This window comes from Oreochromis niloticus, linkage group LG23 (genome assembly GCF_001858045.2).
Source record: "Oreochromis niloticus isolate F11D_XX linkage group LG23, O_niloticus_UMD_NMBU, whole genome shotgun sequence".
Classification (NCBI taxonomy): domain Eukaryota; kingdom Metazoa; phylum Chordata; class Actinopteri; order Cichliformes; family Cichlidae; genus Oreochromis; species Oreochromis niloticus.
Window position 1 is genome coordinate 28650854 of NC_031986.2, and position 21781 is coordinate 28672634.

Genomic DNA, 21781 nt, shown 5'->3' on the forward strand with positions numbered 1-21781 from the left:
TCCCTGCGTCGGGAGCAGCGCTGGGCTCTCCAAATCACGGACAAACAGTATCCCACATTCTTGATTTTTAGTTCACAAACACTTCTTGTAATAACTACTCCTGACATTTTGGAGATGTTAGCTCTTTATACAGTAAAGTTACAGTGGGATACAAATAATATCAGGCTGATCCTGCCGTAATTTGTTCCCCCTGTTCAAATCACGGACAAACAGTATCCCACAGCTGTTTATGTGTTTAAACTCATTTTGCACAGAGAGGCATTTTTTGAAAAATGTATTGATAGCAATGTTGAATATTATTACACAGGGAAAAAAAACAACTAAATGGAGGGAAAGTAACTGCGTGTGTGTAATGTAAGCGTGTAAAACCTGAAGATAGTCAGATTAACAGTAACAGTATTTTGTCTCTATCTGCCATTCTGCAATTCATCTCATGTAAACAATAACGTGGCGCACAGCGTGACGTGAAAAGAGGCACATACCTTTGACGTTGCGTGATGAACTCTGTAATCCTCGTCCACACGTAAACGCAAAAAAGGAGTTTTAAATAATCTCCGTTTTCGGTGAATCGCAACGCCGTTTACGTGTTGACGAAAAGCCCAAACGCATAGAAACAGCTGAAAACTCGAGTTTTCAAAAATACCCGTGTAGGTGTGGACGTAGCGTAAAAGAGTTAGTAGTACTACTACCTGTAATTTATTGCCGTTTACTTGTATTTGCTTAATTGTTTACTAAATGTTTGAGGTGTGAAATAAACCGCAATGGAGTTTGTAAACAAAATATGGGTGTGTGTGTTTGGAGGATGTGTTTGTGCGGGGGGGGGGGGGGCGCGAACATTTTTCTTGTAAAAAAGGCAAAAAAAGTTTGGGAACCACTGCTCTAGAGTTTAGATTTTTGTTTAATCCTGTAATGCCCTTTGAATCATATTTGATACAAGAGTTTCTAAAATTAACATTGCTGTTAACAAAAAGTTGCAAAAAACGACCAATGGATCAAATGCTATACAAAAAAATATATAATAAATATATAATTAAAATATATCATACACAACACGATATAGCAAAAAACAAATCTGTGGATTTTGTTATAGGGGTTAATAAACATCTCAGTTCCAAAAAATCATAATTTTCTGACTATTTTTTTGATGGGTTGGGTCTTACAGGATTAAGCTGAATGTGAAAAATAAATAAAATTATAAAAATAAATTAATGAGGAGCTCTAAATCCAAAAAGTACTTGAAAGAGAACTAAAATAAAACTGATGAGAAAATGGCCAGGTCGACTTTGCACAGTTACAGAAATTCTTGCCTCTTGTTGGAAGAAAGCTGCCCCTCTGTGTTTCATGTCTGTGACACCTGAACAGCATCTGTTCAGTAGTCAGTCTTTTAGTTCAGCCACCCTTTGGACTCTGTACTCTGTGTTGGTGGTTGTGAAATTAAGACACTGTGATGATGATGTGCACACATTTAATGTTTTGTGAGTGACGTCTTGATGCATTCTTAACCATCCAGGTAAGTAAATCTTCCGTCACTTGTCTAAGTGACTTCTTTAGTCTCAGCTGATCACCTTTATCATAATTATGCAAATTCTCATGACCAATTCTCAGTGGTCTTTAATCTGTGGGCCTTGATCAGTGGTTGTTGATCAATGGTCATGAGAATTTGCATAATTATGATAAAGGTGATCTCCCGGCCCATTGTTCCTTCAGTGGGCTGGTTTCAGTCATTATGAAAATGTACTGTTTCTAAGATTGGGGAAACCTGCAGTCAGCTGAGACTGAAGAAGTCACTTGGATGAGTGACGAAAAGTTTCTCCCACTGAAAACGCTACGTCCAGATGAACAGAGTTTTGTGAGTGAGTGAGAGGGATGTTACGTGTAGTTTCAGACATTTGTGTGCACACAAAGGTATTTGAAATAGAAAATGATCTGATTTGTAAAGCTGAACTTAATAAATTTTGTATAAATAATTACTATCTTTTCCTATTTGGATGCAAAATAGGATTGTAAAATAGTTTTACGTGTGGTCAAATTGTTTTCTAATTGTGCATGGACTGGAGCACACATTTGTGAGTCCTCAAAAGTTACAAATCATTTCATTTGTAAATCTTCTTTACTCTTGAAATGTGTCTCTTTGAGACACATTTCTCTCCATATGTTAGCATCTAATCTAGTTATCTAGCAATGGCAGAAATAATTAAAATAAATTCTCTGTTTTAAAAAAGTGGTTGCTAAATTTTATCAGTGGAGTGAAGTTTTCCTGGATAATTATTTAAACAATGAAATGGTCATAAACTACAGCAAAAATATATTTATATTTGACTTGAGTGCAGATTATTTCTGTATTGGTAGCTAGTATCACAGGTCCTACAGTAATTTGAGTCTGATTTTCACTGTATCTTCTGTAACACACAGAACCTCTTGCCAAATAATTTCAGGCACAATAAAGATTCCTGTCAAACCAGCTCCCAATGATAACAATTATTACATTTAAGAGACAAAAGAAACTTGTTTTTCTTCAAATTAGCTGATCTGAGGAGCCAAACAACGTCCCCCAAATCTGACACTTGATTCATCTTTATTTCACCTTTTCAAAGTCAAACTCCCTCAAATCTGCAGCTGTATTCATGAATGTGAATATTTCATGGGTTTCTCAGACTTCAGTGACAGGAAATGCTTGATTGCTGGGACAAAAATTAATCTGTGACAACATCAGTGAACTCTGGGAAACTGAGTTTTGACACTTAGATATTAAAGTCATGAACGCTTCATTTAAAGAGCTGTGAAAACATCACAGTGAGTCTGTGATTTCAGTCTATTTTTGATCCTTATTGTGTGGAGCTGAACTAAACAGCGGGTAAGTTTTATCCCACACTAAGTTTTCATTTCAATTTCTTTGACGTTTCACTTTGGATTGTTTTAAATTGATTATCATGTCTCACTGTTTGTTTGAGAACAGTTTGTTATGTCTTATGGGAGTGTTAGTGATCTGTGGAGCACTCTGAACCTGCATGAAAGCTGCTATTGAATTATATTACTGATGCACACTGGAACAAATTTGATCATCAGGTTTAATTATATTTATATTTTTGACTGAAACACAGTGTGAAAGGCTGTGTACCCCCTGGTCTGTAATCTCATACAAAGAACAACTAACAGTTTCTGATTTGTGATGGAGACTGAAAGCAGCAGTGTGTTTAGTAAGAAGCTGGGATAGTTCGTTTGGAGCATGCTGTTTAGTGCTCTGTATGTGAGGACACAAGTTTGAAAATCAAAGCTAAAATCTACTGGGAACCAGTGGAAGGAGTATAAAATAGGAATCATGTGACCTCGCTTTGGATGCATTAGGAGGCTGGCTCCAGCGTTGTGTATTGCTTGGAAGCTTGAAAGACGTGAAAACTGTACATGAACTCTGATCTCTAAGTGAGTCCAGCATCCCCAAGCAGCACAGCACACAGCACAGCACACAGCAGCATGTGTTGTTAACATTGTATACAAAGGACACAAAGGACAAAGGGGTCAGACAAAGGACACAAAAACCGTGACATGCTTTTTATTTTCATAGAGTATTAAAGATTTACATCATGAAATAATTTGGGAAACTAAGTGTAGATAAAAGAAGAAAACCTCAGAAATCAAATGTTTCTATATGTACAAAAACCGAAACATGTTAAACAACAAATACACATTTAATAATGACTGTTCAATTACGTGGATGTGAAGACTTCATTATTGGTGTCAGTAAGTATAATGCAGTTCATCTTCTCACCAGCAGATGGTTGCAAATCACCATTAAGAAAGAGTTCAAGGAGATGCTAGCTACATCAGAGCTGTACTACTGATCTGATCAATATGGAAGGTCTTCCTGTCCTGCATTCATCAAAGCATTCAAAAATAAGTGAAATAGAGCATGGGGAGAGGCATTTGATCCGGGTTACCCCTGTACACGAGGTCTGCACCCGCTCTCGGTCTAAAGGGTTAGAGTCCCTGTACCTATGAGTATTGCCTAGTAGGTTGACAGAAACTAATCTAAGCCCATGGTGGGGTGATTCACTTAGCTAAATACTACCTCCATCTGAGTGCCTATCCTGCTAACTCTGATGAAACCCCCTTAACTAGCAACCCAGAGCTGAGTGAAATTAGCAGCCACATCCATTACATATAGCTGCCCAAACGATGAATCGCAGTTGAAAAGTTGCTAGGTTTTACTTCAGTGACCTAGAAAATAGGTCCCAGGACAGAACAATCAAAAGATGTATACAGTCACAAGTCTTACCTCTACTGTTAAAAAGAACCCAAGAAGGGAATGTCCACAAAATTCACTTAAATGGAAATAGGATATTTTAGTTAAGCAGTATTAACATGGGACAAAGCAAACAGCTCAATGAGATGACAATAATCACACAAATTATTTTTAAATAAGAAAAATAAAAGTGGAAAAAAATGTAAAAACAAAAAATAATCAATGAATCAAATTCCTAAATATCTACTACTAGGTTTAGGCGAGGCTGTACATGAATTTGTCCTCCTGGCCAGTGTTGGGAATAACGGCATAGTACTGGCGTTAACAGTGTTGTGAACTTGTTGTGAACTGAGTTTTAGAGAAACACAACATACTGATATTCAATGTGAAGCTTTAAATGTGTTAAATTATTGAAGAGGAAGAAGTTTACAAGGAATCATTTAGAACAGTTTAAAACATCAACTGATTGAATCCATGAATTTTAAAACATGTTTCTGAGTGAAAGAGACAGATATGTACAGACTGAACTATCTGTCCAACGGTCAGTGTTTCTCTAACAGGAGGACACTCTTTACACTCAACTCAGCACAGACACACTGAGGAACCAGACCAGACTAAAAATCCAGGATAAACAGGTTCAGTGAATGTGGTGTTGAAGGTGTGGAGGTGGATCAGAGTGTGAGAGGTGACGGTGTAGAAGGACAGAGTGCCAGCAGGACAGTCCACATACACTGCTACTTTGTTAGAGACGGAAGAGGAGATGGATGTTACTTTGTTATTGTGCCCTACAGAACGAGGACCATCATCATAGCACCTTAGATTCCAAGATTGATCATTGTTTCCAAACATACAGTCATCACCGTCTCCTTTCCTTGTGATTGTTCTGTAACTCACTGATATATAAACCTGTCCTCTCCACTCGACCTCCCAGTAACAGCGACCACTCAGACCATTACTACACAGCAGCTGAGGAAAGACATCAAATCTGTCTGGATGATCAGGGTATGACTGAACTTCGGGCACGCGTGCCACCTTTCTGTTGTTGTCAGACAGTTTGAGGTTTGTGTGTAGTGTGTTTGTGTTGATTGTGAGCTGACAGGAATCTGATGGAGAGAACAAACACAATCCAGCTACAGTCAATGATCCATCATCTGTTCATTGATTGACACTTTGATGATGACTCCTGACATCAGAGATGTGAATGAGTGATGTGACAGTTTGAATCACATTAAAACACACTTACACTTCCTCAGACCTGGTGTCAACCATCGGACTCCAGCAGGCTCCACCCTGAAAGGAGGAGGCGGGTCAGACCAGCAGAGTCTCTTTCAGCATGCACACATGGACATTACATCACTCTCATACACATACTGCTAGACACTGATAAAGGAACAGTCCAACATTTTCACAAATACACTGCAATCCAAATGTGGATCAATTCAATTCAATTTTATTTATATAGCGTCAAATCACAACAACAGTTGCCTCAAGGCGCTTTATATTGTAAGGTAAACCCTTCAATAATACATAAACTGCTGATGATTTGGACTGATCCTGGATCTGTCAGTACTTTGAAGCAGTTGTTGGACTGGTTGTCGCAGCAATAAATCTATAAAGCCCAAGCATGCTCCACCATTTTGCGATCAGTGTCTTAGTAATGATAAGAGCATTCCAAGTAAAGAAAATATTGTGTGATAATCATAATCCTTTTTCTCCCCTTACTTATTACTGAAGGAGCACTCCCCTGAAGAGGTGCTCCTTCAGCTATGAGGGAATAATGCACACATCCAGAGTAAAATCTGTTTTTACTAGGTTTTACAAATTTTCTACACTTTTCTTGCCATTAAACACATAACTAATACATTCCTTAGTGTTTAATGTGTAGTCTAGTCATTTTTTGTTGTTGCTTGTTTTCTGTGTAAAAATAATGTTGCGACTATTGTCACAGATGCTGCCCAAAAAGCTACCAAAGATAGACTGAAATGTAAAAGTGGTCTCCAGGTGGACAACAGGAGGAGTGATACACCCTGAAGTTGTCAGACCTATGATGTGCTGCACTGCCCTGTGATGCACAGGATATTTTGGAGTTGTACAAATAATTTCTGTGGCATCTTATTGCAAGACCTGAGGATTTTATAAATAGTTAGTGCTGGAACAGGTGACCTTGAATGCTACCTTAGTTATGCTGCAATACGCTGGCAGGCGATTCTCATGATGCACTGCGTATTTCTTCTTCATTCACCCAATATGTGTTTATACACCTCTCTGCATTTAATTGTGAATTATTATTATTAATCTTTGGCTCTCTTCCACAGCATGTCATTTTTCCTGTCTTCCTCCCCTCACTCCAACCAGTCATGGCAGATGGCCTGAGCTTGGTTCTGCTGGAAGTTTCTTCCTGTTAAAAGGGATTTTTTCTTCCCAACTTTCACCAAAGCACTTACTCATAGGGGGTCATATGATTTTTGTGGTTTTCTCTTTTGTATAAATATAAGTTATAATATAAAGCACCTTAAGGCAACTGCTGTTGTGATTTGGCGTTTTATAAAGAAAACTGAATTGAATTGTAACTTTTGTAAATACTCTTTAAAAACACCACCTCAGGCAAGGTAATCTAGCTATTTTAATAAAAATAGCTGGATTACCTTTGTTGTTTGCTTAATTTGAACAAAAGTTTGTCAAAATTATAATTTCTATTTGCATTTCAATCATGTTACTTAGGTGTTCAGAGGTTTTTGTCATGTTGTGTTTTAATAACACTGACTTTTGAACCTTCTTTTCTCCCTTTATTACCTCTTGTAATACATGGTCCACTAGGACAACTCTTTATGAAAGTAATTAATAAAATTTTGTCCCATAATTCACAGTGAGGCAGCATCAAATCATTCAGGAATTCAATAAACAAAACCAATATTCTGGCACACGTCATGGAAAGGATAATTATAACTGCATTTCTATTCCATGCAACAACTTGCTAAAATGTTTGAAATTTTTAAATTTTCAACAACATACTGTTAAACCTGAATGTAACTATACTAATTGATTAAACATTTGGAGTTGGTAAGGAGGGGTTGAAATGTTGATAAAAGCATGTCTAAAGTTCTGTATATTTCAATTTGCATTAGTAATGTTGAGAGGATGAGGATGCGACTTACACTCTTTTACATGCCAAAGGTGAAAACATTTAAAGTATAAATTCTGTATCATTTTCAAGTCCATCAGTCTGCTGCTGAGTTACCTCCACTTCCAAAAACTGTGCTAAGCTATACTAAATAAATTCTATCCCTATACCAAGATTAACATGAATTAGAATCACAGGGAGAAACTTAATTTTCTAAAAATTACTGTGCCATTTTAAAGGGGATTTCTCTCGGTGGCCCTCGTCCTCATTTTAGGTTTGACAGCGTTTTAGTAGAGAAAATTGACTGCCAGGCCTGGGGGCTCCTGGGCCTGGCAGTCAATGAAGAGAAACTAGCAGTTTGGAGGTAGGAAGCTTGCTGATGCATTTGCAAATGACGGATAGGGAAGAACCTGGCATCCCCATGCCAACTTGCTTGTGCACTTAGCGAAAGGAGGGATGGAAAACATCAAAACTGGCATCCTTTGGCTAGCAGAGATAAACGGTGATGGAGAACAGTAGAGCATGGAACGAGCAACAAATTTCCAGCTTCGCATTAAATGGTGTTAGGAAGCAGATGCACAGAACCGAGCTTGTCCCTACTACCTGGTGCTGACAAGTGAGTGGAGCTACGAAGTATGCTGTAGCTTTTGCTGTTGGTGCTGCAATTTTGCTTCTGCACGGAAGAAGACTTTAGATGACATTTGGATGTGTGAGGACAAGAAGCAGTAGACTTGGCTATGGTCCAGTCTGAATTCTTAACAAAAGGATATTCTTGAGATCTTATGGAAGCGTGTGTACAGCGTGGCTTCTGGGTTCGGCACTGATGTCCATCTGCTTTTTGGCTAACTCGTCTGGCCTGTGGGCCTGTTTCAGAGCAACCTGAGTGGAGCTGTGAGTGAGAACTCCACTGAGTTTAGAGGAAGTGGCGAGTGGCTGGATTTAGTGGAGAGAAGATGACTGGATGGACTGACATAGCAGACCGTATGTTGGGTGGTGAGAAAACTGCTAGAAAGTTTTTCCTGGACGGCCATCGGCATTCGGTTTCTCAGAAGCACTGCCGTGGCGTTCAGTGTGTTTGAGTTTTTGGGATTGCAGGAGGGAAAAGAGATGAAGCAGAGCTGAATAGGTTTTCATCTGATGCGCTTCTTGAAAGGTATTCGCTGAGAATGAACCTTGTTTGCACGAAAATGAGAATGAACAGCTTGTAGAACTGAGGGAACATATATAGATAAGAACCGGAAGGAGGTGTGGTCCCGCTCCTGACATTCAGATACTTTATCTCCAATTATCAAAATGGTGAATAAATGGTGACAAATGGCAGTTTGTAACAAATATGACAAAGAGGAACTGAGTGAAGGATGCATAAGATATTACAACTTCTACATCCTTTATTAGAGATTCTCTCCATACCTGAGGATGTCGAGTCTCCAACGTGGATCCTTCAGTCCGGCTAAGAGCAGCTTCATTCCTGCATCTCCTGGATGATTGTAGCTCAGGTCCAGCTCTCTCAGATGGGAGGGATTAGAATTTAGAGCTGAGGCCAGAGAAGTGCAGCCTTCCTCTGTGATCAGACAGCCTGACAGACTGCAGACACACAAAAACACAATCCATCTGTCAACAATTCACTGAAGTTTTTTGGCCGTGTGTGTGTGTGTGTGTGGGGGGGGGGGGTTAAGCTTTATTTATCATGTGACAGTTGTGTCAGTATATCTACTTTTGAAAACTCCAGAGCCACAGAGCCTATGCTTTGAGAGCAAAGTGGGTAATATGGAAAAATATGAGACAGTTGGTATGTCATGAGGGCAAAATACCTCTAAACTGACCAATGTATTTTCTTTAAACAAACCTAACATGTAAATATGAAGACTTCTCAGACATAAATTAAGAAATTAAAAATATACAAAAACTTAAATAAAAGATGAAATGACAGTTCTATGAAATGCAACTGTCTGTGCAATAATAAAATTCAGATTTAAACAGTCTGAAGAACTTCAAAGAAACAGTGGAAAAGTCTGAATCCTAACCTGAGAGTTTCCAGTGTACAATTTTGACTTTTCAGTCCAACAGACAGAAGCTTCACTCCCGAATCCTGCAAGTCATTGTCACTCAGGATGAGCTCTTTCAGATTAAAGGACTGCAAGAAGAGAACTGAAGACAATGCTTCACAGCTTCTCCCTGAGAGGTTACACCCACTCAGTCTGAAAAGCAATATTTGTGATCAAATGAAATCACTTTAGATATTGAACACACACAAAAACTCAAAACAAAAAACTTTCATATGTATTTCATGGTTAAAAATTTACTTCAAATTTAAGTTAGAATAAATAAAAAACACTTTAAATTTGATTAGTGAAAGCAAACATAAGTAAGAGTAGAGAATTTTATTTTTCATGGTCTGAGAATCATTTGGGTGCCTTTTGGCAAACTCCAGGGCTTTCATGTGCCTTTTTCTGAGGAATGCCTTCTGTCTCCCCAAGGCCGATGTGTGAGGTAGCATCTCACTCACTGGAAAAACAATGTGTGTCATCATTGCAGGTGATATCATTGCAGAGAACTAGAGATTAGATTCTACAACCAGTGGCAACAAACATTTCTCTTCCGTGCTGGACTGAACTTTATCCAACAACCACATTGGTTGATTAGTGACAATTGCTAGTTGAAGAATGGAATGCCATCTCACAGTAGTGTTACTAATCTGGTGAAAAGCATGAGGAAGAAATGCCAGGCTGTTGTAGCTGTGTATGGTTCTGCCATATGCTACAGAAGCCGCATATGACTTGTTTCTTCAGACCCTGATCATCCAGTCCAATAAACGGCATCAAACAGTATTCAATAGCAGACTAAGTTTAGCATTGGTAGAGAAGATTTGACAAGTTTTTATTGAGGGCAACACACATACTCAGCTCTGCTGCTCAGCCCACAAATGCCTTTTCCTTACAAATACAACACCATGTAAGAAGAAAAAAAGAGGTTAATTTTCTCTTAAAGATTTATTGAAAAGATTTACTGAAAAAGAATAACACTGTCACAACCAGTGTTGGGCAAGTTACTTTGAAAAAGTAATTAATTATAGTTTCTAGTTATTTCTTCAAAAAAGTAACTGAGTTAGTTACTGAGTTACAAGATTCTAAAAGTAATTAATTACTTTAAAAGTAACTATTGCGTTACTTTTAAAAAAAATGTTTAACCTCTCTGCATTTAACCCATTCACTCAGTGAAGCAGTGGGCAGCCATTGGGCGCCCAGGGAGCAGTGTGTAGGGACAGTTCCTTTCTCAGGGGTACCTCAGGGTAGCCGTTCAGTGGATTTGAACCCACGACCTTCCGATCATGGGGCCACCACTCTACCCACTGTCCAGATAAAATAATAATAATAATGAATAATAATTGTGCCACAAAAAACAACTACAACAAAACCCCCAAAACAAAACAAATGAAATGAAATCATGGAGACAAAATAAAGGTAATCTCTACTTAGTGGGTAGAGAAAGAATTTTTTCATGCAAAAATCAGTAAGTAAGCTTTTTCTTAGATCTGACAACAGGAGCCCAATAAACAACATGGAGAAACTGATTCCCATCACCAAGGATAGAATTCAAAAAGCTAAACCACATCTTTGAATTAAAAGTGAACTGATGCAGATAATTTTGTCGAGAAGAGGAAAAATTTGATAGAACTGTAGAGAAAAAGTGCCGTAACAGAACATTAGGTTGTTCCATGTGCTTTTTGAGAAGATAGGTATTATCAGCTATCAGCTGTAGGCTGCATCTGGATGGTACTTTGAGAAAGATTACACCCACAAATATTTCAGAAACCCTAACTCTTTTTTTCTTTTTGAAAGACTAGAAAGATCAGATACTTAATTGTGATTTTTCTGGTTTCCTGCCTGCTTTCATTATTAAGCAAAACAGACATGAACAAATAATAAAAACATAAAGCATGAAAAACAAATTTACTTACAGAGCTTTGTTGGAAGCTTTGACCACTGGCAGCATCCTTAGAAGAGCCTCCTCTGAGCCAGAGTATTTCTTCAGGTCAAACACATCAAGACCTTCTTCTGAAGACTCTGATGACAGTAAAATGAAGACCAGAGCTGACCACTGAGCAGGAGACAGTTTATCTGTGGAGAGACGCCCTGATCTCAGGGACTGTTGGATCTCCTCTACTAGAGAACGATCATTCAGTTCATTCAGACAGTGGAACAGATTGATGTTTTTCTCTGTAGACAGATTCTCACTTAGCTTCTTCTTGATGTACTGGACTGTTTCTTGCTTGGTCTGTGAGCTACTTCCTGTCTGTGTCAGCAGGTCCCGTAGGAGAGTCTGATTGGTCTGCAGTGAAAGACCCAGGAGGAAGCGGAGGAACAAGTCCAGGTGTCCATTTGGACTCTGTAAGGCCTTGTCCACAGCACTTTTGAACAAAACTAGCATCTCAGAACAGTTTCTGCTATTAAACTTCTCTGATGTCGTTTCTGGCACTTCCAGCACATTTACTCCAGATTTGATGAAGGTCAGATGAACATGAAGAGCAGCCAGAAATTCCTGAACACTCAGATGGATGAAGCAGTACACCTTGTCCTGGTACAGTCCTCTCTCCTCTTTAAAGATCTGTGTGAACACTCCTGAGTACACTGAGGCTGCTCTGATATCGATGCCACACTCTGTCAGGTCTGATTCATAGAAGATCAGGTTTCCTTCCTGCAGCTGATCAAAAGCCAGTTTTCCCAGAGACTCAATCATCTTCCTGCTCTCTGGACTCCAGTGTGGATCTGTCTCAGCTCCTCCATCATACTTGACATTCTTGACTTTGGCCTGAACCACCAGGAAGTGGATGTACATCTCAGTCAGGGTCTTGGGCATCTCTCCTCCCTCTCTGGTTTTCAGCACATCCTCCAGAACTGTAGCAGTGATCCAGCAGAAGATTGGGATGTGACACATGATGTGGAGACTTCGTGATGTCTTGATGTGGGAGATGATCATCTTGGCCTGCTTTTTATCCCTGAATTTCTTTTTGAAGTACTCCTCCTTCTGTGGGTCAGTGAACCCTCGGATCTCTGTCACCAAATCAACACATTGTGGACGGATCTGATTGGCTGCTGCAGGTCGTGTGGTTATCCAGAGGCGAGCAGAGGGAAGCAGTTTCCCCCTGATGAGGTTTGTCAACAGCACACCCACTGAGGTGGACTTTCTAGGGTCAGTTAGGATTTTAGTTTTGTGGAAGTCCAGAGGAAGCCGACACTCATCCAGACCATCAAAGATGAACACAACCTGGAAGTCTTCAAAGCTGCAGATTCCTGCTTCTTTGGTTTCAGTAAAGAAGTGATGAACAAGTTCCACCAAGCTGAACTTTTCCTCTTTCAGCACATTCAGCTCTCTGAAAGTGAATGGAAATATGAACTGGATGTCCTGGTTGGCTTTGTCTTCAGCCCAGTCGAGGGTGTATTTCTGAGTTAAGACTGTTTTCCCAATGCCAGCCACTCCCTTTGTCAGCACTGTTCTGATTGGTTGATCTCTTCCAGTTGAGGCTTTAAAGATGTCTTCTTGTTCAATTGTAATTTCTAGACTATCCAGTTTCCTGGATGCTGTTTCAATCTGTCTGATTTCATGTTCATCATTGACCTCTGCAGTCCCTCCCTCTATGATGTAGAGCTCAGTGTAGATCTGATTCAGAAGGGTTGAGTTTCCTGCTTTAGCAATCCCCTCAAACACACACTGGAACTTCTTTTTCAGCTTAGATTTAAGTTCAGCCTGACTCCAGTGGGAGTCCCTAATGGTAGTCCCTAGAATAACCAGAGTGCAAATTTTGAATAGATGTTGGTATATTAGTTGAAACAGTAAGCATCCAATTTATCCATCAGCTTATCTCTGTAGAGAAATTGTCTTACTGTTCTGCAGACGGTCAGCCAGCTTTTCCTGATTCATTCTCCTCAGGTAGTTCAGTGTGATCTTCACAAATGCCTCACTGCTACTCCTCCTCTGCTCTTCATCCTAACCCTTAATCTCATCACACCCCCTCTGACTCTCCAAGCATTCTGGGTAATCTGAGCTCAGAACCTTCTGGATCCTCTTCAGTTCATTCTTCACAAAAATGACAATGTTTTCTTCGAGGAGCTGCAATAGAATACTATATGAATGCCTCAGTCACTCAACAATCTGTACTGGTTGGATAATGAAAGAAGAGAAGAAAAAATATTCATCAAAAAGCTGGTAGTCTAATCCTAAATGTAGAGAGGGTATTGTTTTTCCTGAAATGAAACTGGTAGCTGGTCTTACAGGAGAGGAGCACGGTTGTCGATGTCTCTGCCCACTCTAATTTTACAGACTTTAGGAACCACAACTAAGCCTGCAGTCTGAGAGCAAAGCACTTTGTTGATATAATAAGATGCCGTGAGCTTTGATGTCTGGGTGTTAAAGGTCATGTTTCGGTATACCTGTGCAACATTTCTTTACACTGCAGTACAAACATTTCTGAAATTCAACTGTAACTGAGCATCTTACATACTATGGCATGCAGATTAACCCTAGAACACTGTCGCTGGGTGATTTTCACCCGAGCAAATACATTTACATGATTTCTCTCTCCTGCAGCTGTTAGTGTGTCGAGGAGATTGTGCCTTCACCAGGGAAGTCTCAAATGTCCCAGGAATGGGTGTATCAAAGACCAGCTTTCCAGCGTCATTTTTTTTTTTTTTTTTTTTAGGAATTTTTTGTTCTTCAATTCCAGATTTTTCTGTAATTTTGGAGCATTATTTTAGCATCCCCCCATGACACTTTTTTTCATTTTGTTAGACATGGCACAGTTGAAAGTAAAAGCTGACCACTCTGATTTGTCATGTGTTTGATATATTTTGATGAAAAGTAGTTTTTGTTGGTCATATTATATCAGGTAAAAATCACCCGGCATTAGTGATTGTGTTACTATTTATAGCGATAGTGTTCTAGGGTTAAAGAAGGCAAAAGTCTGACCACACACGGTGTGTTTAAAGCACAAATGGCTTTCATAGCTGAGCCACAACATTCAAATGACTGTGAACACAGTTACTGTACATGTACAGACCATGAATATGGAGTCCAGCTGTGTTTGATGCTGCTGAAAAGAATGAACACTGGAAAACTCTGAGCTCTCATCGTCCACTCTGTGGAGAAATCATGAAGAATACAAATAAGACTACAAAACATTTTACCTAAGATGCTCCTGGTCCTCCAGGTACTCACATCTGCTAATGCCTGAAGTTGTGAAGGTGCCCTGTGGCAAGAAGACATTTATAACAAAGAAGGTTATTAGCTTCCTGTATTCCTGCCACCAGCAACACAGCTTCAATCACAGAGTCTGTCCAAACCCCCAGAATAAAACCTAACCAGCTAACAGCTAAAACTTCAATGCTGTCAGTATTAACCTTTTAGTGTTTAAATATTGAATCCATTTTAGAAATTACCCCAAGGATGTTTTTTTTTTGTTTATTTATTTATTTTTTTTACAATTCAGGCAAGTCATAGTTTTAATGTGCAGAAGGAGAAACTGATTACAGAAGTGTGCTCCTCTGAAGTGAAGACAAAATAAGAAACCTCTGTAGCACTTTGTGATAATGTCACCATATAACGTAGTAAGTACTTGCTTGATCATTTATAAAGCATTATTCAGCCTTCATGTGTAATTGAAAAATACACATAAATGTTTATTCTTGACCAATAACTTCATATACAACATATTCAAGGTTTCATTTATAACTTCTTAATAAATGATACGTATTTAAAAGCCCATTTATGTATATAATTATTAATTTACAAGCTCATTGTCTGTGAGTGTTTTAATAGAGGTTTTATTGATACTTATTTTACATTGTAATTCAGGCACTTACTAGTTGTTAGATATTTTGTGTGAGCTTGTGTAAAGTGACGAGTGTTATGCCTTATAAAGCATTTATTAATGAAAATGAAAGTAGCTCTAGAATCCAACAAGTCTCAGCTATCTTTACAACAGAAAAATGATGCAGACAAGGCACAAAGACATACAGAAAATACAAACATTTATTGCCAGATACAAAGATAACCCACCTGAGGTTTACAGAGTACTTAGCTTGTAAGTGGGGTTTTAAGTGAGGAAGATACACTGAGCATTGGGAGCCACAGTATAGCTTAACGTAAATATACAGAAGCTTTATCAGCCATTTAAACTTTCTAAATGATGGCATACAAACTGTTAATTATGAATTAATCAAGAATAAATATTTATTTATTTTTATTTGTATTTATAAATTGCATAGTAAGGAGTAATGTCTTATAAATGATGAATTAAGCACTTACTAATACCTTACTAATGCTAATAGTCTGTCATTATAAGTAGTGTTGGGGAGTAATGGAATACATGTACCGGTGTTACGTATTTAAAATACAAAATGTCAGTAACTGTATTGGGTTGCAGTTACTGTTTAAATAGGTGGTATTCAGAATACAGTTACATTGTTGAAATAAATGGAATACATGGCTGTCTTTTCCTGTTTCATATGCTAGGCTATGCCCTCTCTATTTTTGGTAATTCCACGCATTAAGAGGCTCTAATGCCTGGGTCTCAATCTCGCGGCTCATGTCACCTCTACTGCAGCCTGCATAATGACGTGAAGAAATATTATTTAAATTATTATTCAAAAAATGATTTAATATGAAGGCAATAGGCAGAGTGTTACAGCCATAGCCCTAAAGAATGTAGCCTCATAGGCAGTGTAGTCCGTGCTGCAGGGAGAATGCACTGCCATCCCCTTTATGTGTCTGTGAGTGAGGGAGGGAGAAAAAGAGTCAAAAAGTACGAGTTATCACCCCCTAGAAATGGGAGATGGAAGCATGTAAATATAATAATAACCACTGCAGCCAAAAAGAGTGCCTGACGAGCCCAGTTGTAAGTAAGCTATTAAGACTCGACTGTGCACTGTGTTTGTGTTTTCCTCTGAAACAATAAGTTCCACTGGAGCAGCATTTCAACGCCTCTTTCTGTATCTCGCTAGCAAAGTTGACCCAGACAACAAAGTAAAGCTAGTTTTCAGCTACGAGCCGCCACAGAACCCGACATATTAGCCAGAGGTCCCTTTACTACGGTTCGGAGCCGTGAACCCGTTTAGTTAGTTTTCTATGCGAGATCGCTGCAAAAAGTGCAGCCTTACCTAATGTCCATCCTACTGTTACTCATTTTATATTAAGATTTAAAAATCTAGTTGGTATTGGTATGGCGAGTAACCTTCAGTAATAGTAATAAATCACACAGCAATAGTACATTCATGTAGTTGTAAAAAGCATGATAATATATTAAGTAATTTAAAGTATTCAGAACACATTAGTCTCATTGAGTAACGTAACAGAATCTGTTAAAAAATACATTTTGGGGCATGTATTCTGTAATCTGTAGTGGAATACATTTTAAAAGTAACCTTCCCAGCACTGATTATAAGTGGTACCACTCACAGAGAAACTACAGAACTGAACAAACTGTTGCCAGACAACAAAGAGAAATCTCTCAACTTCACAAAACAAAAACATTAAAAAAGCATGTCCAAATTGAATGATGTCCATTCAATTTCATGTCTAGAAAAATTAGATAATGCTGATCAAAGCAGCATTTATATGGCCTCATTGACTAAACTGTTTGTCCTCTTCCATCCAGCAACACCTGAAACACCTGAGTGGAAGCTCCTACCTACACTGTGTTTGAAGCAAAGCACAAAGGAGACACCTGCTGGAGCAGCTGGAGTCCTACAGACACTCAGCCTCTTCACTACAGAAACACCTCCTACAACATCCATTCTTTACACTCTGACTGCTGTGTTTGTGGAAACACTCCAACACACACTGCTTCACATATGAACATAGAAATGTGTGTGAAAAAGAGCTGAGCTGACATTAAACATGATGGAGGATTTATTTACAAACACTGAGTCACCAATAACATTTACACACACATTACCTCTCTGCAGGAGAACAGCAGCCTTCTTTAAAATTAATATAATCAGGCTTTGACTCATCACTCCTTAAGGACACACAGCTGGGTTCAGGTTCGTATTTGCGTTTTGTTCCTCGTTTCTTCCTGTGAATAATGATGGAGCAGTGATGTGAGTGCTGAGCTGTGACATGGAGAAGAGTCATGGACAGTTAGAGATGGTCATCTCACCTCTGAGCTTTGGTCTGGCTCTCTTGTTCCCCACACAGAGTGGTTTTAGAGGGAGGGACTCCCTCCTCTCTGTCCTCACACTGATCCATGTTGCTGAATTTACATCCAGATCAGCTCACACACATTTTCTACCTTTACCTGCAGAGGAAACAAAACATCAGCTGAAATCCTCCTTTCCATCATGTGTATTGTCCAAATATCAGCTGCTTCTTTTCTGCTTCATCTCAGTGTCAGCTGAATGCAGTCAGACAGCAGTGTGAGGCAGAGGAAGCTGCCATCAGCTGCTCTACTTCTACTATCAGTCATGAAGCTCCAGCACAGCAAAAATGACAGCAACTGAAATTCTGTGAATGCACTGGAATCCAAGAAATCTATTCACACAAGAAAACAAAATAGAAAAGCAGAATAGACAAGCTGGTCTTCTGTGGAAGTCCACAGAAGTTCTGGGACAGGAACACACAAAACAGGGACTGCTTTAACTCTACTCTTTTTTTCCACTATATTCCTTCTGGCATTGCACTCATTTATAACAACTGGTGCAAAATATGAGACCAAACTGTTTCTACAGTTGCTGCAGCAATGGAATTGCTGACAGACAGACCAAAAGTACATCATAATACCATCAGATTTAATAATCTAGACTTTATTGGTAGAACATGTGCTGATGGTAAATGGTGCTTTACTTAATAGCACTTTACTTAGTCCATATGGACCCCAAAGCGCTTTACACTACATTCAGTCATCCACCCATTCACACACACATTAACACACTGGTGATGGCAAGCTACATTGTAGCAACAGCTGCCCTGGGGCGCACTGACAGTGTTCTTAAAAATAAGTTCTTAAAAATACAGAATCAAATGACTCCAGAATTCCTGACATAAAGAAATACCTTAAACGTTTTATAGGTATAAATATTATAGAGACCCCTGAACACAATGAGGTCAGTAGAAGTGGGTCCCAAGATGTTCATAAGTCACTATTAGCTCTTTATTCTCTTACATTAAATTCATGAGAAACAGAGGAGTTTTGTATGACGGGTGTTTTAAGCCAAGAAAGTTTCCACCACCAAACTAGAAAAACTAGTAACTGCATGCAGCATAGTTTCAGCTAGTGCAGGGGTCTGCAACCTTTAACATCCAAAGAGCCACTTGGACCCGGTTTCCACGCAAAAGAAAACACTGGGAGCCGCAAATACTTTTTGACATCTAAAATGAAGATAACACTGTATATATTGTTTTTTTTACCTTTATGCTTTCTGTGAACAACTAAGGTGTGTTGCTTATGAAATCCATGAAGTGCTACAGAGAAAATTACATTTTATTTATGTAATTAACACATTTTAAACTCTTAAAGAAATATAACAAAAAGGAAATACACTCAGTTGAAGGTCTCTTAAATGAATTTAAAAGCTGAACTTAAATGATCCATGTAGCAAAGAAAAACTGTTGTGAGCCGCCACCCTTATATCGCCTTTGGGCTTTTGGAACATAGCGGAGCCTTGACCTGAATTTTAAAAAAATAATTAAAAAAAAATCCCTATGCTACGAAAAAATGAAAAATAAATATCTGCAAAATTCTGCATAAATATGTGTTTTACCTGGTTAATGTGTGTGGCGGGGCGTGGTCTGCAGTGCCGCTGCATGGGAGTCGGACGCCCCTGAGCGGCACCCGCAATCGCGCCTCGCTGCCTTAAAGTCTGTGCTCTCTCTGCTGTTGTGTTGTCAGGCTGTGAGCTGAAAAGCTACAGCCGGCTGTATGCGTACAGCAACTGTGTATGAAAAGTGGTCAATAAAGAGATGCTGAAAAGCATGTTCATGGAAACATCGTCGGGTCTGCCATGATGTGTTTACAATGGGACTTCTGCTCCTGAACCTCTGCACACAGCGTCTGCAAATCGGGGCTGTACGAAGTCACTTTCATCTTTACACAGGACTGTAAGCTGTCATCTGTGAGGCGTGAGCGGTGTTTGTTTTTAACATAGTTCACAGTGTAGAACAGCTGCTGACATAATGTGGACCCAAAGATCCATAATTGGCCAACCTGGGGTTGAAGGTCTCAATAAATACACGGCGTTTCTGCGGGTATACCGGCTTCTCCGAGTGTGACGCTTATTTTGAACGACGAAAAATAATAAAATATAATTTTATTTTTATATTTCAATATCACAATAATCTTCCAATTTAGAACTACAAGTTAAAAAAGAACTAAACACAAATAAAATACACTTTAGCTAAATACTTCTAATTTATTTTCCCAAACCACCCGGAGCCGCAGTATAAGGACTAAAGAGCCGCATGCGGCTCCGGAGCCGCAGGTTGCCGACCCCTGAGCTAGTGGCACATGTGATCTTTGTGATGGATCAGCTGTAACAAAACATAATTTAACAGATAGACACAACATAATTGTGGAGACTGATGCCAGTGTTTTAAGAAGCATGGATTTTATTTTAAATTATTTAATAGGTTAAAAAAGCTACTACCCAAAGAGCATAAAAGCAAGAAGTGATGTCTCCCCAAAGTCAGTCTCAGACATGCCTTTATTCATGCCTCTACTTTGCTTCTGATAAGTTTTCTCATGTGTCTAAAGTTTCATAAAGACTCATGTGAGTTAACTAGTTTTTGTCATGGAAAAACAAATCTTTGAGTGCAGAGGAACTCACAACCTGACTGCTGTTTCAAAGTCAAGAGTTAAGAGTATATTTATTCATAGCTGAGGATGAGTATCTTTGTGCTGAACTGATGACCGATTGAATATAAGAGCTTAATGCCTACGGTTGTGTAGAGTCAGATATGTGATGTAATCTGGACTGCATGAACGAGGAAGTGAAGAATGAGGACGTTTTTCAGGCTCATCAGGAGGGGAGGAGACAGAGGGTGATGAAGAAAAGCTGCCAGCAGGTCAGCTGCCATGTAAGGCAGTGATCATGTGAGCTGTGACTGTGTGGAGGGCAGCTTTGTGCTTTCACAGTCAGACAGATATGTGTTTGGACAAACACTGAAATCCTAGAAGGATCCACAGCATCAGGCTGTTTGTGTCCAGCTTCACTGTGTTCGTGTTTAATGTGGGTGTCACTGTGAAGCAGTCTGATGGAGCCCTGATGAACAAACACATAATTTTCTCTCACACACTGTCTAACTTACACCTGAACAAGGTGAACATACCTGCCCTGCAGATAAACCGCTCCTTTGAGCTTCAGTTTGAGTCCAAAAGGAAATGCACTCCCATGACGACAAGCGTGTTCCTCGTCTGCGTTCATCCATGTGGAACTAACTTCTCCTTGTTATCAGATTTTGAGGAGCAGCTGAAACTGCTACATGGATGAATGTTTGTGCACAGACGACACTGAACTGTGTGTGTAGCTGTGAGGGACTCACTACAGCCACCGTAAATCCATCCTACAAGGATCACTGCAAACTGGCAGCAGCACTTGGCAGAAACCATCTGAGGTTACTGCTCACACTCCTGACTGTTGGCTGATTCTCTGATGAGAATCAAATAGCGACAGGAGTGGATTCAATGATCCATCAGGGAAATATGAACTTAATAATCTGACTGCAATTAAACACATTACAAGTAACCTTACAGTTATTTTATTTCGAAAGGTCTGACAGGAAACAGCAGCACACTACTGTGTGTGGCTTTAATGGAGAGGCGACGGTTTTCTTCCAGAAAATAAAAACACAACACAGTTTGTTTTTTAAAGAGATCAATGAAACAGCAGCTGTTCAGGAAACTGTTTGACTCCAGTCAATCAATATTCTATAACCATGTGGATTTGTCTTCAAACACAAGATTGATCCTGAAATAAGAGCTGAGCATCTACAAACATTACAGAGCAGAAACAAACATCAAATTTCATAAAGACAAAGTGTTAAAAGAGGAAACAAAGCAAACTTACAGTTTCTTCAAACAGAGACACGAACAACAAGCTCCACTCCACACCTGGACACTAAACACGGATACACAGGTGAGCTGCTTCCTGGAAGGAGTTGGGATTTCACCTGAAAACTGTCAGAGGGCCACACCTTCATGTGCTGATTTCAAAATATGCCGTTTGACTGCTCAGATTGAGTTTAAATTAGTTCTGGCCCTGACCCAAATATTTCAAGTGTGTCACTGGCATCAAAATTCAAAAAGAACTTTTCAAAAATAAGAAGAATTTACAGTTTGAACATTTGATCTATTGACTTTGAACTATTTTCATTAAATATCAGACTGAAGTGATTTATGATCATTTCATTCTGTTTTATGGACATTTTCCACA

General features: G+C 39.2%; 1 pseudogene; it reads right to left on the minus strand.

Annotated features, from left to right (window-relative positions):
• Positions 1-10783: 10783 nt before the first annotated feature.
• LOC102081490 (protein NLRC3-like) lies at positions 10784-21482 on the minus strand (annotated as a pseudogene).
• Positions 21483-21781: the final 299 nt, after the last annotated feature.